Genomic DNA, 12,913 nt, shown 5'->3' with positions numbered 1-12,913 from the left:
CTTCCTGAAGGGGCCATTGGCTCTGCTACTGCTTCCAATAGTTTCATATTCTCTCTTTATAGATGACACTCAGGCCATGTCTTTCTTTGTTTATCTCTGTATTTTTCTTTTTTTTTAAAAACTGTTGAAGGAGCAATCATTGACAATATATGCTCTGATTCTTCTGCTGGCTCACTGATCGCCATTATATAGTTATATTTAATATTTCTGTATTTATTTATTGTTCTCTGAGATTAATCCCTTGAAAGAGCCATTACTCCCAACGACTAATTATTTCAGTAACATAGACAATAGAGTAAATGGTCTGTACTTGGATAACTCTTTATAAAGTCTGGAGGACCCCGAAGTGTTTCGTACTACAGTGATTCACACATTCACATTCATCCACACACTATATGTCCTCTTGAATGACCACTCATAGTGAGTGAGGCAGGTTCTACTGAGGGTTTCCTCCTCATAAAATTAACTTTTAGTTTCTACTGTTTCCACATGCATTCTTTGTATTAAGGATTCCAGTAAAGTTAAGGCATAAAGCTTCCAAAAATTCATTTTCCCCATATATTTTTTCTAGGGAACAAGATTACTGCAGCAATTGTTCCTGGTTTTCCGTGGATAGAAAAAGTTTTCCCATACAGCATTATTAACTAAACTTGACTACGTTGTTTTAAAACTAAGATTGAGCTGGAATGTATTCCACTGCATTCAATTGCATTTTTTGCTTTGATTTATTTTATACACTGTATTGAGACCATTTGTTGTAAATTAGTGCTATGTAAATACATTTAATTGAAGTGCTTTTTATGTTATGGAAAACAACAACAAAGGACACATTTGTTATCTTGCACCCTAGAGGGGGGTAAAATGAATTTCCGCCTGACAAAAACACAAAAATAAGTCAATAATAGCCTCACACTTGTCTGATCAAAGTGCAAACGTGTGGTACCTCTGTAAAAGTAAGATATCAAAGAATGGTTTCCTGGTGTCAGCACCAGTAGCTTTTACCCTGCCTGAATTAATAGTGACAAAATATAATAAATTTTGCATTTTTTGAACCTTGCCAAAACATTTTGTATAAATAAATATTGCACAACACTACAAAAATATTAGTTTTGACTGTCAAATCTACATGTTGTGTAAATGTTCAGCAAATTTGGACTCAATCAGTTGAAATTGATTGATTTTACAAAGGTGTTAAGAAATTTCCCAGGCAGAGAGGTCATTTTGGCACATTTATCCAAAAATGTCTAAACTGTGCCAAAAGTGTTTTTCACATCATAACTGGGATCTGTTCAAATTAAATAGCTGATTACCATTGAATGACGCTTCCTACATGTAACATAACCATTGGTCATGACATTTACCTCATTTATATGCAAAATGTACCATTGACCACAGTATAATATATATAATAATAATGAACTGAATGCTATTACTTTGACTCCAACTGGAAAACTTTTATTGAAACAGTAAACCAGTAAAAAAAAAAACACTTTTGAAGTACAGGCAACAAAGAATAAGAATACATTTTAAAACAAAACTATGTACAAAAAAATAGCAGTAATAGTTTCAAAGAACAAATAAACAATTTTGAAAAACCACCACCAAAAAATAACAAGTTCAACACACAAAAAAGTACAACCTACAAGTTTTTGTGGTAGTTCTCAAAACAGTTTCTGTCTGGCTGAAGACAGAGGGCCACTTCACATTTGGGACAATACAGCGGCATTTTCTTGGTACTGCCATTATGTTTGCACCACACACAAATCCTCCAGTGGTCCCTTGATGTTCCTCCAAAGTATCTGGGCATCGTGCGTTCTATGAATGACCAGGGTTGAGCAGAAGCTGATGTGCTCGGTTGAGGAAAAGCTGCAGCTGCTTTAGACTCCCGTATCAGCTCCTTCATAAGTTTCTCCCGGAATTTTTGCTGGGAAATGGGCATTTCCCCTCTTTCGATGGCCAGGATTTTGAAAAGGATTAAACTATTTAAAACAGAAATGTCAATGAAATGATAAAATAAAGTCTTATACCACTTCATGGTCTTGCTTCTGACTGAATAGTACTGGATCAGGGCATCGGACAAGTCGACTCCTCCCATGAATTTATTGTAGTCTGCATGGTAGCATCTTTCATTACTCCTTGCCCTGCCTCTGACTCTCCTCCATACTATTTTTCAGGTTCATCTGCATTGTGCCAAATATCCTGGTGTTCATGTTGGTTTGTTAAGGTGCTTACTTTCTGTCGTTTTCTTGCTGTTTTGGGCGTGCTTGTCTTTTTTGTGGCTGGAGCTCTTCCACCCCTTGAACACGACTGACAAACAGGTGGTACATACTCTTCATCATCTCCAGCTGCACCATCGTCACTGTGGAAACAGAATGAAATATAGTGAAGACTAAATTTGGCTTTATAAAAAGGACATTCTGAAAATGAAGCTGCATCACACAGTTTTATAAAATAAAGTAGAGACACCATTGTTGTGCTGTGATAACACATTGCTTATTTCGTAACCAATTTTTTTTTTGCAGAATGGACATCTCACTTCAAAGAAGATGAAGTCTCATCAGAGGTGGTGGGAGGTTGTGTTCTGTAGGAGCTGGATGGTTCTGGATGAGTCCTCTAGCTCAATATCGCTCCGAAATATCTCTTCCACCGCCTCCAAATCTATCATTTTCTTCTTCTGTACCATTGCAATTGAGATATTTGTGCAAGAAATGAAGAGTTGGCTCCGCTTGTAGCGATCCGCTCTGCTGTGGCTCGTACGCTAAAAGCATGCGTTAAAGGGTGAGACCATAGACATAATATAAGAGTAGACCCCGCATTAGCTGCTCCGGCGCAGGAAATACGGCGGCCATCTTGGAGCGGTCGTCCCTCCTACTTTGCTCAACCAAAACAACAGAAGATGCCTCAGCACTGAGGGATATTTTTGTTTGGATCGATGGACTAATGATGTGAGGGCTCAACAAACATTTCACAAGTAAGATGGACATATTATTGTGTATATTTTGTGATTAGAATATTACTTTACTGTGTTTATGTCCACCGGCGAGATACCATCTAATATTAGCTACAGTGCTTGGTGTAATACCGAGGTTCAGCCCCGCTATGAAGGCTAACTGAGATTCTGTAAATCTAAAAAAATAATTATTCTCTAACATTGACTTAGATTATCTGATACAAGAGCCTATATTAGAAATGAAACAATGTAACATATATTATAAAACTTATATTATGTGTTATAACATTCACCAGCAAAGTTTACACATGTGGTAAAAACTGTTATTTATATGTAATTCTTTCACTTTGTCAAAAGTAAGATACGCCCCAAATCTTCCGTTTTTGTTTTGAAGGTTTCCTAAAGACACGATGTGAGGAAGAAGTGGGAAATATCTTTAAAGTGGGACAGATTCACTGCAGCACGGATGAATCTCGCATCGGATTTTGGACTCAATCTCAGCTGCTGAATCACTCTGAAGCTGAACTTGATGTTGGAATGATCTTCCGAAGAGAAACTCCAGCGTTAGCATCCACAAAAAGGAAACAGGTGCTGCTGCTGCCGCTAGAGCACGGGCAGACTGCATGCATAGCGCATGGGAGGGGGTCATATTACGCAGTTAAAATTCAGATCCCGAAGTGGATTTACAAAGATGACAATGCGATGTCTTGAAAGGTCAGTCTCTTCTGTGTCACGTCATACCGAACATGTCCGGTCGGCGCAACTAAATTGGTTGTTTATGAAGTGTGTTTTATAAAATTACGACATATCCTAAGGACCTTTAAATCTCGTCAGCTGTTTTTATTTAGCTGTAGAGAGACTCTTACAGACTCCCTGTTATAGTCTTCCTTCACCCCCCCCACCAACACCACACAGCATTCATCGTTTTATTTTATTTTTTTCATTCATCCATCCTGCGCCCCCCCTGCAATGGCACGGTGCCCCCTCTAGGGGGCGCACCCCACAGTTTGGGAACCTCCCCTAAACAGTCTTGACTCATGTGACTTACTACTTATGTAAAACATTTGCACTCTGCTGTTTCCTATGCTTGGCCTAAATTTATGCTCACTTCTGAACTACCTGATTATTGCCTATACTAACCAATGTTTTAATAGGGGTATCCAGCATATAAGACTTATTGCTTGTTGGAGTACCTTCAACAGAGAACTGGCAAATAAAATGTGTCTAATTTATGTAGTCGTTTGGATGGCACTCGATGGATACTAGATGTGTGTGAATTATATCCTCATGTTTGTGTGTGTATGTGCAAACTGCATCTGTTCCAGTTCATCATAGGGATTCTTTTAGGTTTGAAGTATCCTGGCACAAGTGTACAACCCATGTAATTCACAAAAAATCCTCATCCTTTACCACAGGCTCTGAAGCATTTTTCTGTCATTGTGTATACATAATTTTACACTGAGCTACATAGTCAACAAATTGCCCAAAATTAATTCCTGCAACCACAGAAGAAATCCACCATCTGGAATGTGCAATGAATGCTTTACCACTTAACCAAACACTTGTGTCCATCTCTGGAGGCAAAAACAGAGTTTTGCACTGATGAGTAATCATGTACCAGGAGGCTAGTTGGCATTTCCTTTTTTTTCCTCTTTTTTTTTTGTCATAGGCTTGCTAATGCGTCTTCTGACAGTATAGTTCCCATAGAGAGATTCATCGAACCGACTGCTCCTTTTTTGGGTTTATAAAAGTGGTGAGGACTTCACTGAGATCATCAGCTCCGTGTTAATGACATGCATTTTCTGAAAAGGTTTATCCATTCAATTTGACTCTGGAGAGAGGAACTCTTCAGCCGCCTGATTAAATTAAGATTTTATAATAAGCATATCTAGGTGTGTGGACACGAGAGACAGGCTGATTTGTGGCTTGGCTATTAATGCTGATACCCCAAACCTGTTTAAGATGCTGCTCATATTTAAAAAAAATTCCAGCTTCCAGCCAGTCTCCTGATTACTTACTAGAATTTTACTAAAATTGAAAGTGTTATCTTACCGAAAATTACATAATTATCTTCTCAAACGGGTTTTCGATAGCTGACATTACATCGTTTAAGCACATTTGGATTTGCAACAGTTAATTTATACAATTATGTTAATTAACGTAAAGCTCATATAATCATTATGTAAATAAATCTATTGTTTAAATGATTGAGAATTGATCTGTGCAACAAAACGATGAATGTGAAAAATGAAAACGGCGTCAAGTGTGGACAGAAGTGAGGTTGGTTGTTGAGACTAGTACTTTTCAAAAGTGGATGTTTGTCAAAGGTCACTTCATGGGAAAGTCAGAACAGGAGAGAAAAGAGCAAAATGGTTTGAAAGAAACAGTCACTATTGAGGGTTTGTTGTGTTCTGGTGCATTCGGAGGAGTGAACAGCCGTTTAATTTGGTGCAGCGTTTAAGCTCCAGCGTCATTTTTATGGTGGAGAAACAGCACAGTGTATATCTTACAAGACACAAGATTAATGGTGGTTTCTTCAAACATCATAAATGTGTTGTTTTTTTTTTTCTTTTTGCCTTTTATATACATAGATAAATCAATGTGAATGTTACTGCGTAGCTATAAGGGTTTTATTCGTTTTTTTTGTTCCTATTAACCACAAAGCTTTAAATGAGTTTACTGACACTAAATGCTAGGTTAGAGCGAACAGATTTGCTTGTTGTTGTTATACAATTAATGTCAAAAGTAAATTTTCTTATACTTAAAAATCTCTGATGTATTCACCTTTGGCCATGCTGACACAGATTCACAAGAAGTTTTCTTCAAGTTGCAGTGTGTGCAGCTCGTGTGTAACTTTGAGAATGGCAAATTGTCTTGTGTTTTCCATACAGTGCCAATTTAGGGAAAAGCAACACTAATGAAGTCGATGTAGTGATCTTGGATTCTGTGGCATGCTTTTGGTTTCACTTGAGTCACGGAAAATTACAGTGTTTGTCAGTGGAAATCGCTTTTCTCTGCTCATGGAAGTGGTCACTTCTGACATAATGTTTCCTCTATCCATTGGAGCATGAGAGGTCAGAAGATGTTTTCTCAAAAATGGAATTGTTAATTGTTTTGCTACATAAAATATTATCTAATAGTGACATTGTATCAAGCTGTTATCATGTCGTGAAGCATTGCTTTTCTTTAGAAAGATGTTGGCTCAGATGCTCGCTCACTCGAATGTGACTAGGTACTCGGAACAATGGTTTTGGAAATTTCTGAACCAGGTTTTTGCTCAGACAGCAATCCGTTTAGGACATGTTTGTTTTCTCTCGGGTCTACCTATTATCCCAAGTTAATTGCCTTTGTACTCCCCTGCTGCAGTTTGCAAGATCTAATCTTCTCTTTCTTCAGATATAGTAACTGTATATATTTAGGGTTACGACACCGTATCTGCAGGTTTCAGGCAACGTGTAAGCTATTTTGCAAATTGCTGATGATCAAACAGTAAAGTATCCTTCATGAAGAGTTGGCCATTATATTTTTTTCTGCTTGGTTTTTAAATAATTGATTATACAAAGAGCTGAACAGTGGCATAGTGGTTAGGACTGTTGCTCCTCAGCCATTCTAACATTAAGCAGATACACAGAACAAGCCAGTGTGTGGATATGCTACTATTTTCTTAAGCTGAACACAAACAAAACTGAAGAAACTATTTTTGAACCTAAAATTGAATAATCAAGATTAGCTGCACAGCTTTAGTTGGTAAAGCTAAAAACATCCAGAGAACTACAAAACTGTTGAAACACTGAGTTTCTTTAAATCAAGGATAAAACCCACCTGTTTAGAGTTTCCTTTGAATAATAATTATTGATTATTTTCACTGCTCTTTATTTTGCCGCTATAAAAATGTTTCGTTTTGGCCTGTTTATTGTTTCGTATGTATAATTTATACTGTTTTGTTGCTAAAATGTACTTTACAAATAAACTTGACTTGACAGCAAGAAGGTTGTTTCTGTTTCAGCTGATCTGTTTTTATGTGCATTTTTTTGTTAGATGTGTGTGCATGTGTGTGCAACCACACACACATTCACCTAACAAAAAACAAACAAACTGTGATTCCATGTAGAGGGTGAACTCCTCCTTTTTCCCTCTGAATATTACCAGGCACCCAGCTCCCACAGCCCTGCAGGGAATAAAATATATGTAGAGATAATCACACATGTGGTCCGTTAATATGCAATGCAATTAGCTATTGTGTACTTCAAAACAGTTTCTGCATAAAACCATAATCACACTAGTAAAACCATAATCACACTAGTCTTGTCTAGTTTAACACCAGAGTAAACTATAACGGCCCATTTTTCTCTCAACAATATTTGAGTCATACATTAGATTTTTCTATATTGTCATTTCCATTACTTAACTTTTCAGTTGTAATTTGGATATTGACGAAAACATTTTTTTTTCTTTCCCCACTTTTCGCACAATGAAATCAGCGGTGACCCCCAACTGTCTGCATGACGGATGAGATATACCCAAATGAGAACATGCAGTTAAACTTTTCTAATTTGTAATCGAGTTGGTTAATATGTAGTGCTGATAAGTAATTATTTACTGACGACCAGGAAGTGCTTTCCAGCGTTCATGGAACTAACCCGTAGATGTTTTTTGCCAGTTACTTTTTAGTGGTAATTCTCAACAACATTTAAAAAAAGCTGCCTTTTTTACAAAGTCAGTGACACTGTTAGCTTTATTTTTGTTTCGGTAATAGGAAAGCTGGTATGAAAACATTTGGGACAGTATCCAAATCTTTTGTTTCACAGTGGAAAAATGCTCATATATTTTCCAAAGATTGTGTTGGCAAACTGACCAGCTGCTCTTAGATCATACGATGGAAAGTATCCTGCTGGTCAAAAAGTGTTGCTGTAAAGACTAAACAGATGGTTTGTTGCTAACTGCCAATTTATGATGAGCTAGGGGTGAAATAAGTAGTTAGTGACCATTCCAACATGCAATTCAAAGAAAAACATGTAAGGATAGAAAGTTTAAGAAATTTAAAATGTTAGTGTAAAAATAAAGTGGGATTTTCTGTAACTCCAGTCTTTATGTGCAAAACTTTTCTACAACATTTACATGGAAACTAGCCACACTTTTCAGTGTAAAATATAAATAATTTAAGTAAGGTCTGAAAACGTTGTTATATTTATTTGGTACCCATTTTTCAATCAACGGGTACCAAAAGCACTTGAGAAAACAAGATCATTTTGGGAGATTTTCTTTTTCTTTACATTTTGCATTTGTTAAACTAATCAATAAAAATTTTATGAAAATAGTTTACATTGCAATGTATTCCATGGCAAACATAAAATAATTTTAAACAGAAATATGGCTTTAAAGCAAATAATATTTCACACAACTATGTTTATTCAGATGAGCATGATATTTGTGTAAGAAAACCGAAATACATGCATGGGAGTGGTGGATATGTGTAAAGCTTTGGAGCACATTTCATGAGATATACTTGTGTTTCTTTGCATAGCCGAGCATGATGATGGAATCATGCAAGACCACCATAAAAAACAACCTTTTTTCTGTGTTAATGCTTCTTAAGTGCTATTTACTAAGCAATTTGAGATCCGCTCAAGGATGATGGATGTAATTTTCCCACAGAAAAATAAGGAAGAATAAATTTTATATTTGAAAGTAAATTGACAACTCTTTAAATTATACTTTTTTCTTAGTCAAATATAAACTTTTGAACTAAAAAAAGGATATAATATATTTTAGCAGCATTATTTTAATATTTTTTTCATTCCTTTTGTGTATTTTTCAGGATATTTGACAGTAACCATAGAGCCACTGCCTCCTGTTGTTGTCGGTGAGACTGTAACCCTCAAATGTAACTTCAAAACCGATGGAAGGCTGCGAGAGATCGTTTGGTACAGGGTGAGTATGCTTTCAAAGCCATTAAGCCCTACATGGTCTTTACAGCATCCATATCCGTTATTCCATCCATACAGTCAATACCAAAAGCTATTTCACTTGCTTATTGTGACATTAGGAAACCAGCCATGCATGATCATTCAGTCAATAGCAGAAGCCACATCACGTGTTCATGGTTGTTTTAAGGGAGCAGCCATGTCCTGTCATGCCACAGTTTTTAGGAGACAAGCTGTTATTTGGGCCAGCTGTAAGAGATGCATAGCAAAATGATCCTTGGGAATTTGATTTCACCATCTGATGGTCATCATCGTCATTTCCTAATTGTTCACAGCTGGTGATTCAACCGCCATTTAAATCCCAATTGTGCAAGTGCCACTAATAATTAAAATTGGGTTGAATGAGGAAACACAACTTCATGAGCATATAAGTTTGTTAAAAACAAGCATGCTTTGAAGTTGTGCCAAAACACATATTTCCTAAATATCTGCTGGACATTACGCTTCTGGAAAAGGACATTTGTTCAACTTCAAGACAGTGAAAAGCACTTGAATATGAAAGTCGAGAATGCTTCTGTTGCCACATTCTTCTACAACCGTTTGTTTTGGCTAAAAAAAAACAACAACTTTCAAATCATTTTTGAAAGCTATGCAGATTTGCGCCAGACTTTGTCAGTGAAACTGATGAATGGTGATTGTGGGAGGTTGCAGATGAATTGTAGACACTGAAATGTCATTGATGCGGTCTGTTTTTATGAAACGCAATCTTGCTTTCTATTGAATCACACACGAATGATTAATGAGTTTCCCAAACAAGCAAGTGCTCAGTCACATGTATTGCTAAGGTGACTTTGCTGATTCCTCATGAACTATTGTGTCCCTGCTGCTCTAAATGCACCGGGTGGTTCAGACTTCCTCCAGATGCTGCTTTTATGAGAGCTGACTGAATGTAAAAGCTCAGTTAGCTCATAGTGATTTGCTAAAAATTCTGATTAATAAATTAACAATTCTTTAAAAAATAATGATACGTAAGACATATTTTTGGAACCTTTGTAACATGTATGTTTGCTTTGGCCCACTTGGTGGTTTCACTGTACTGTATAGTTTTTTATTTTTTATTTTTTTTTAAAAAGCATCTTAAAAAAGCTGTAAATTTGATTTATTTAAATCGACTTTGCACAAAAAGTCAGACACTTTACTGCATTTTTAAATTTATTATCTGTCCACTGCAAATACACAGATGTCCCTGCTTCTGTAAAATGTTAAAATATCCAGGGCAAGCAAATGTTAAAGACAGACACAAATATAAAATAAAGTAATGATGACACAGATTTCTTTTCTTTTAAATTTAATTTGCCAAAGCTACACAGTTAAAATCCATACTCATATATATAATTTGTTTTGTTAAAATCAATGCTCATACTATATAATTTGTTTTGTGGTGTAGCTTGTCAGGGATACGATCTATTATACATTTCATTGGAATATTACCTTCTATAAACTGGCTATTTGAATACATAAATTGACTTTTGACAGTTGAAGCATTTACTGCTTTCATGTTTCCCTCCCTCAAACAGTCAGTTGGCCTACATAAACTTTTCCATAGTATAATTATTGACATTCTTTCATGCAATCATTACAGCTTACATTTCTGCACTTTACCCAGCAATTATTTCACACCAGGTTTGATAGCCAGACTACAGTGACATTTACCACGGTTTCTCTCCTGCAACCTCAACAAAAAACTATTCACTAATGGGCAGAACGTTATTGCTTAGCCAGGAATTTTGTCTTTGGACTTGCCTCTGCTTTCTCTATTTTATGATTGTGATATAAAACAGTGTATCTGTACTTATCTTTCCAAATGCTGACCTTTCAAGGTAGGACATAAAGAGATTTATGGCAGTTTGTCACAGCAGCGAAAGTGATCTATGATGTTAAGGGGGAATGCACAATTTCATTTAATCAAGCTGGGTCTGCATCATAGTGCATTGTTTTGCTTAAATTATGTCAGCTTGCTGCAGTGTCCATGAATATTTGTGCTTTAAGCAACCACTTTGAGAATTGAGCTTCCTGTATTAAGTATTCTCATGAGGAAAGTAAGGAGGTTGTAAGAGAGATTTGCCCCATGTCTCTGGAGTCTGCTGCTCAGCACAACTGCTGATGAATTATAAATCAATTACCCACACTTGGCTGCCAAAGTTTCTTTAATCTCTGCCTTTTATTTGACTAAACACTGTTGACTCCTCATTTTATATCCTGTTCAAATGGACTGCGGAGTGATCTTACCTGGGGAATCTTTGCTTTTTGAACATTCAACCAAATCACATTAAAGGCTGAATAAGCTAAATATTTCAACATGATCATTTGTCGTGCAAGTGTGTGACATATTCTCTTTGAGGATGGAGCTTTCAGACTTAATGTGTCAGAAGATGTACTGAAGTTAAAACAATAATTATTGCTGAACATTTTTCAAACAAAACCTGCTCAAATTTCTGTAGGTATATCTAAAACTTCACACATGAAAATTATTTTCTTTGAATCCCTTTAATGAAGAATATTTTTATTTTAATGTGGCTTCCCTCCATCCTAGTGAGGGTCTATTGGAAAAATTACACTTTTGGTTAGTCAGTAGCTAAACAGTTTCTCATCTTTCAAGTTTTAGGTTCAGATGTTTTACTTACTTTACTATGTCTTCAGACTCCACTTCTGTCTTATCTAAAAATATTGAAGACTATTGATTTATGTTGCTGAGGTGAATCCCAGGTCAATAGCCCTTGTGCATTTTACATCAGAGAATCTTGTTATCTTTACCCGTCATACTGAATGGTGAGGTTTGTTTGTTCTTAGTTCATCTTCATGTTTTATTTTTTCTAAAATATATTCTTTCTTAAACCAGCAACATGCTAACTTGGGACAATCAACAACCCAAATCTTTGATTTCCAAATGATCTTGAATTGAGGTCTGAGATATGTCCTGTTTTGTTAGGATATGTGAAACAATTACATTTAGAAAATTCACAGCTTTATAGCTCATTGCAGATTAAACATTTTGTAGGTAGTTTGAATTTTTTAAATACTTTTTTTGTACAAAGAGTAACTCCTGGATTCCTGACTATGTGCCGTTTCCTCAAAAGTAAAGTAGAAAAAAGAAACTGTTGATGACAGAAAAGTTGAAGAAAAACAAAATTATATGATATGCTTATGTTCTGTGAAACCAGAGTGTGTATGCTGGTTTTATTGTTTATTTCAAGCAAGCAAAAGTGATCTAGCAAAAAAAGAAAGAAGAAAAAACAGAACAGAAAAGAAGAAAGAAAAGAAAAAAAGATATTTTTTCTTAAAAGTTAAGTATTTTTGCCAGAATATTTTCCGTGTTTAACTGAACTCTCATAGTTCTGGGGCTATAAAAAGCAGCATCCCCCATAGAAATCTTGTTGTTTTGACAGGATTACATTACGTTTATGGAATTATTATTTCAACATTAATTTCATTGAGGAATTCAGCTGCCCCAAAGCCGCATGCAAGGGGGATATAAAATTTAATATTTCAAAAGAAAAGGCTCAGTAATACACAGAATCCGAACACTTGTAAATGTAGAGGTGAAAACTTCTCCCACAACCTCTTTTACTCTCTCCTGACTTCCTCACAGTTCTCTTTGCACACATTTTGCTAGTGATTTCCTCAAGTTTTTCAGGTTTGTAACTGATCTGTCATCTGTCATTCTTTGTCAAACGTGCTCACAGAGAGAAATGCACGTTTGACAAAGAATGACAGATGTGGCCTAATAGGAGATTTTTTTTTCCCCCCACTAAAACAGTTGCAGAGTTCTTGGTGTGGTACGTCTGATAAAATTTGCATCCACTGGGACCCAAGAGTAATCAGTTTAATTTATTTTAAATGCTTTGATGGGAGATTAATTGTGTTTAAAAGCTTTTGTTAAAATATCTGTTAGCTGCATATAGACGTTATTCTAACATTGCAGCAGCCTTTTACCAGCTGGAACAGCAGTGTAAATAGTCTTGCTCTGTGACTTCCAGCC

This window comes from Poecilia formosa, unplaced genomic scaffold (assembly GCF_000485575.1).
Source record: "Poecilia formosa unplaced genomic scaffold, Poecilia_formosa-5.1.2 Scaffold18, whole genome shotgun sequence".
Classification (NCBI taxonomy): Eukaryota; Metazoa; Chordata; class Actinopteri; order Cyprinodontiformes; family Poeciliidae; genus Poecilia; species Poecilia formosa.
This window is presented reverse-complemented; position numbering follows the sequence as displayed.